We start from the raw sequence: 5825 nt of genomic DNA, 5'->3' as shown, positions 1-5825 counted from the left end.
CCCATGTCCCTCACACTATGACACGTCCCAGCATGTCCCAGTGTGGCTGGCACCACTGGGGAGCCCCGTGGTGTGTCCAGGTGGTCCAGCTCTGCTCTTCATCTCCCCAAGATGTTCCTGCTCTGCTTTTTTCCCAGTGCCCACATGCAGTTCAGGCTTTCCAGCCTTATTTGCAGGATCATTGTCTTGCAGAACTACACGGTGTGTTTCCGGGAGGAGCCCAAGCTGGTGAGTGCTCTGATGAGTGGAACCAGCTCCTTCCTTCTCCTTGCCTTGCTCCCTCCTGGCTCACCTGCTCGGAGCTACTCCTGGGAGCTGGAGGCAGGCAAGGGGTGGCCTTTCTTTGTTCTTCCATGTGCAGCTCCTGAGAGGGTCTGTGGCAGCAAGGACAGCTTGGCCTGGTCACTGAGGCAGGAGATGAGGCCTCCATGGGGGCATCTCGTAGTCTCATTGAATATTTTGGTTGGAAAAGCTCTTTAAGGCCACCAAGCCCAATCCTTCCCCCAGCCCTGCCAAGGCCACCACTGCCCCATGTCCCTCAGCACCATCTCCAGGGCTTGGAAACCCCTCCAGGGATGGGGACTCCACTCCTGCCCTGGGCAGCCTGGGCCAGGGCCTGACAACCCTTTTGGGAAAGAAATTGTTCCCAAGATCCAATCTCAACCTCCCCTGGTGCAACTTGAGGCCATTTTCTACCTCCCCTAGGGACCTGTGTGGACCCACTGGTGGCAGAGCTGCCTCAGGAGTGTCCCTGTGGCTCTTGAGGCTGATGAGGGAGGGTCATCCTTTGGCGGGGTGGGGCCTTGCTTTGGTAGGAGGGCTGGTGGCAGAGCTGGGGTGGGTGGTCCTGGGGGTGGTGGGGCTGGCAGAGGGACCTCACGGGCTCTGCTCTCCCCACAGGAGGACTGTGAGTTCTACCTGATGGCGTGCGGTCGTCCCATGGGGAGGCAGAGGCTGGACTCGCCCAACGGGTACGACCTGGAGGTGGCTGGGGGGGTCTGTTCTTGGGGGGGGGGTTCCTCCTCTCCCCCAGAGCAGGAGTCCTGGGTGTGCTGGGGACTCAGAGCTCTTTGCAAGAGGAGCTCTCTCTTTCCCAAGCTGTGAGGGAAGGTGGGGATGTGGAGGGAATCTGTAACCAGCTTCTCTCTTGCTGCAGGAACCAGGAACCCTCTGTGCTGGAGAAGATAAAGGAGCTCTGGCTGTGAGTAGAGGGCTGGGAGACCCAGGCACTGTGAGGGAGGTAGAGCAGGCTGGCCAGGGTGGGGACAGGTCCTGGTCAGCCTGTGGGGCCTCCCTGTCCCACGACAAGACAGGGCTGAGCAGGCCATGAGATCCTGGTGACACTCCAGGCTCTCCAACCCAGCTGGCAGAGCTGGAAGGAAACACCCCTGGTGAACTTGCTCCTTCCAGCCTTGGGCAGCGTAGCCAGGTGGGTGAACCCTGCACAACTTCTTCTTCACTCTTGAAGCCCCAGCTCTGGAGATTCTCTGGGATCTCTCTCAGTCCATCTCCAGGAACAGGGCTCCCCAAATGGGTATTCCTGGGATAGAGCACTGGGGAGTCCACTGCTTCCACAAGCCACTTCTTCCCAAGCCAGGGTGCTCCATCTGTGACCAAGAGCTGCAAAGGGCCTGCACGTGCCCCAGCCCTAACCTGGCTTTGTCTTCTCCTTGGTCATTGCAGGAGGAGTCTTGCTCTGAAGAATGCTCCCAGCTCAGGTAAGGGACTGTGGGGGGCAGGTGATGCTGTGGCTGCCTGGTGGGGCTCCTGCCTCTCCTGAGCTTGGTCTGTGTTAGGCAGAGGTAGCACAAACGTGACCTGATCTCCCAGGTCAATGTTGCTAGGCCCAAAGCAGGACAAGGTGGTGCTGCCAGCTGAAGCTCTGGGGGCCACTGCACACCCCTGCTCGTGCTGCTGCTCCAGGACCCATGTGGAGAAAGGAAAGATCATGGAATCCCAGACTGGTTTGGGTTGGAATGGATCTTAAAGATCATCCAATCCCACCCTGCCATGAGCAGGGACATCTCCCACCAGCCCAGGTTGCTCCAAGCCCCATCCAACCTGCCCTTCAACACTGCCAGGGATGGGAACATCCCGTGCCAGATAGTTCCTAGAAGCAGAAGAAATGCAGAACTTTGTGTGTTTCCACACATTTCAGTTCACTTGAGAAGAGCAGAAGCATGTGCAAGGGAGGTTTGCCCAGATGAAGGTGTCTTCTCCACTGACACTTCTTTCCCACTCCAGAGCCATCCATCTCTCAGCTGATTGATGCCATAGAAGAGAAACAGCTGGACATTCTGAAGGAGAACGCTGAGCAGTGCTTGGATTTAGGGGTGCCCCAGGACACCTCGGTGGCAGACAAGGAGAAGGTTCCTATCACCCTGTGGGAGGCAGAACTCAAGAAAGAGGTTGGTCTGGCTGCTGAGGCTGCCTTCTGTGGGGACCCTGCTCTGGAGGGGTGGGAGAAAGGCAGGGAAGATTGGTGGGCAGAGCTGGAGATCCCCATCCAACGGTCAAGGAGATGGTGGTCAAGGAGATGGTGGTCAGCTACCAGCTTGAGTGGGACTGGCCAGTGAAACCCGTGGACTGTGTCTCATTTCAGCGGGGTGAGGACGTCTTCACAGTCCCAGCCTGTGCCCTGGTGACCACTCCTGTGCAGGAGGGAGTTACCTGTGAAGCTTCCAAGGCAGGTCAGTGTGATGGCTTCACCTGCGGGATGGGCAGGCGACCGGCCCACCAAGCTTGAGAAATAAGGGGTCTCCTTGAAGTGGGGAGAAGCCTTTGCTGTGGCTGCTCACTATGCTGAGGTGCTACCATTGCAGACACGAGTGAAGCAGCTCCTGGGAAGAGTGAGGAGAACAAGACCAGGAGAGTTGTGTCCCAAGTCAGCCGTGATTCCTGTGTCGTCCAGATCACGTGCAACCACATCGCGTTTTACCCTGACGCTGGCTCCACCCATGTTGTCCTTGGATTGAGCAGAGGAGGTACTGGCATGGCCAGGTCTTTGGGACACCAGCAGTGGTCCCCTTCCTGCAGCTGAGCAGCTCCCTTTCATGGTGTTTGGAGCACAACAAATTGTTTTGGCCCTTTGGTGCCACCACGGAGCCCAAGTCACCTGCCTGAGCTTGGCTGGCTGTGGTTTGGCCCTGAGTTGGGCTTGTGTCACCTCACTGGGCTTGGTGTCACCAAGCTTTGCTTCACAAGTACCTTCAGGAGCTCCATGTAGAGGAGGAGCTGCAGGGCCCTGCTCTCCAGGGCAGTGCAGGGTGTCAGAGAAAGTCTCCTGCCTGCCTGCTCTCTGGGCAACATCTGCCTCTCTGCTGCCTGCCGAGGGTGTGGAAGGACTGGCAGGAGCACACCCCAGTTTGGGCTGGGAAGGGCTCTCAGAGCTCCCTCAAATGCCACCTCTGCCCCAGACCTCATGCACAGTTCTTCACGGCAGCTGCAGGGTTGGGAGGAGGCAGCTGCTTTCTGTGCCAAAACCAACCCCCAACCTCACTGTTGCAGCCATGGAGTCGTCAGCCTTGTCGGAGACCTCGGAGGGATCCATGGACAACCCCTGGAACCAGCTTCCCCCAATATCCTTGACCCTGAACTCTTCAGATGGTGAGTCCCTGTGCCCCATCCAGGCTGCCTTGCTGGCAGGAGACAACCCCTCTCCTCTGGGTCACCATGTAGCTCACCTGACTTGCTTTCCCCTGCCCCAGATAAAGCAGCCCTGTGCCTGCATCCTTCCAGCTCCAACACTCTCCTGCCCAACCCACCACAGCAATTCCCACCACCAAGCCCCAGCTGACCAGGCCTTTTCTTTTCCCAGAGAAAACCTCCCAAGATGACCTTTCACAGCAGAGTAAGGAAGATGTGGCTGCTGACAGCAACACCCCCGACTTGCTGGAACCCTGCAGCCAGGACTCTGCCGAGGGTTTGCCGCAGGGGGACCCCCTGCAGACCTCCTCCCCTTCCCTGCTCCTCCCACACACCAACACCAGCCCGGTGGAGAGCAGCACCACCCAGGTGGAGCCATCCAGCCGTGCCCCCAGCCCTGCTGAAGACCTGCAGGTCTCAGGGGCCCCTCAGGCCCCCCTGCCATCTTTGTCTCCGGTGTTTCCCATCTTGCCCAGCAGCCGCGCGCTGGCCCTGCCCGCTGGGATGCCCCAGAGGGAGCAGGCAGACTCCAGTGGCACAGCCTTCCCTCCAGATCCCTTGAAGCAGGGTCCTGCTCCTGCCAGGACCCAGGGAGGAGATGTTGTGGGTGCCAAGAGGAAGGTGCTGGCAGGAGATGAGGTGCTAACAACCCTCCCTGAGGAGCAGGGTGCTCCTGAGAGAGACACGGGCAGGAGGCCAGAGCTGAGCACGTGGGGAGCAAAGAAGAGCAGAAAGGAAGAGACAGGGCTGCAGCGTGGAGAGGAGCTCGAGGAGGAGGAGGAGGAACAGCAACCATCTCCAGCCAGTGGGCCCAGCTCCAGCCCAGAGCAGCCCAGAGCTCTGCAGCCGGTAAAAATGAAGCAGCTGGTGGAGTCCCCTGGGGTGGGGTCCCTGGGAGGGTTCTCTTGTGTGTCCCCCTCACTGCTGGTGCCAGTGGCCTTTTCTCACCTGGCTGGTGGGGCTGGGCAGTTGAAGGCAAGTGTTGCTGGAGGTGGTGGCTCCAAACCTCCCAAAGGAGGACCTGGGGCACTGGGTGAAGATGTGGTTGAACTGGGGTTGGGTGGGAACCAACTCTGGCTGGAGTATCTTCCAGCTCTCTGGGTAAAAGAAGATGGGAAGAAGAGGAAACAACTGAGGGAGGGACCCTGGAGTTGCCCCGAGTGCACTGGGGCCTCGAGGTGGGGTTGTGCTGTGGGGCAGACCAGCTCACCCCCCCTCTTTGCTTCCTGCAGTACGTGAAGGAGAAGCCAACCCAGTACAGGTACAAGGCGCCCAGCGCCGAGCTCTGCCGCCAGATCCGATCCATCAGGTCAGTGCGGGGGGGCCCGGCCCTTGTGTCCCCCCCGTGGCTGCACCCAGGGGATGCAGAGGTCACCGGGCAGCCCTGGCTTGTCCTCAGCTGGGGCCTGGCTCACCCTGGCTCCTCTGGCTTTGCAGGATCTCCAAGGCGATGCTGAAGTGGGCGTGTTGGATCCTGACGGACAGGGAGGTGGGTTCCTGAGCCCGGCCCCTCCTCTGCGCCGGTGCAGCCAAATGGATTTAGTGCTGCCTGGGAAGAGCAGCTGGGGGAAGGATGGAGGACACTCCAGGACCCCTGGCCCCCCAGGTTTGGCCGAGCCACGGGGACCCTGGCTCCAGAGGTGCTGGGGACATGACCTGTGGAAGGCCAGCACCCTCCCAGCTGAAAGGGGAACCAAAAAAATCAACCATTCCAGGATGCCTGTGCATGAGCAGGTGTCCCCCCCACCTCTCCATCCATTCCAAACACCTTGACCCGGCGAGTTGTGGGGGGGGACACACACAAGAGGTGACCTGGTGCCACCAGAACTGGCAGCAGAGGCCCCACAACCTGATCCCTGCTCCCAAGGCAGCTCAGGAGGTTTGGACATTTTATTGATAGGTTTCAAGTAGGGTCCTGCATTTGTGGGGGGGGACACACACAAGAGGTGACCTGGTGCCACCAGAACTGGCAGCAGAGGCCCCACAACCTGATCCCTGCTCCCAAGGCAGCTCAGGAGGTTTGGACATTTTATTGATAGGTTTCAAGTAGGGTCCTGCATCGTTTGTTACCAAAAAAACCAGCCCGCAGGGTTGATGCTGTAGGAGTTAAAAATAAAAATTGTATATTTTTTAAATACACAGCTCTTGTATTAAAAAAAAAATAAAGAAAGAAAGGGAGG

Source organism: Chaetura pelagica, unplaced genomic scaffold, assembly GCF_000747805.2.
Source record: "Chaetura pelagica isolate M959 unplaced genomic scaffold, ChaPel_1.0 scaffold911, whole genome shotgun sequence".
In the NCBI taxonomy this organism is placed as follows: domain Eukaryota; kingdom Metazoa; phylum Chordata; class Aves; order Apodiformes; family Apodidae; genus Chaetura; species Chaetura pelagica.
This window is presented reverse-complemented; position numbering follows the sequence as displayed.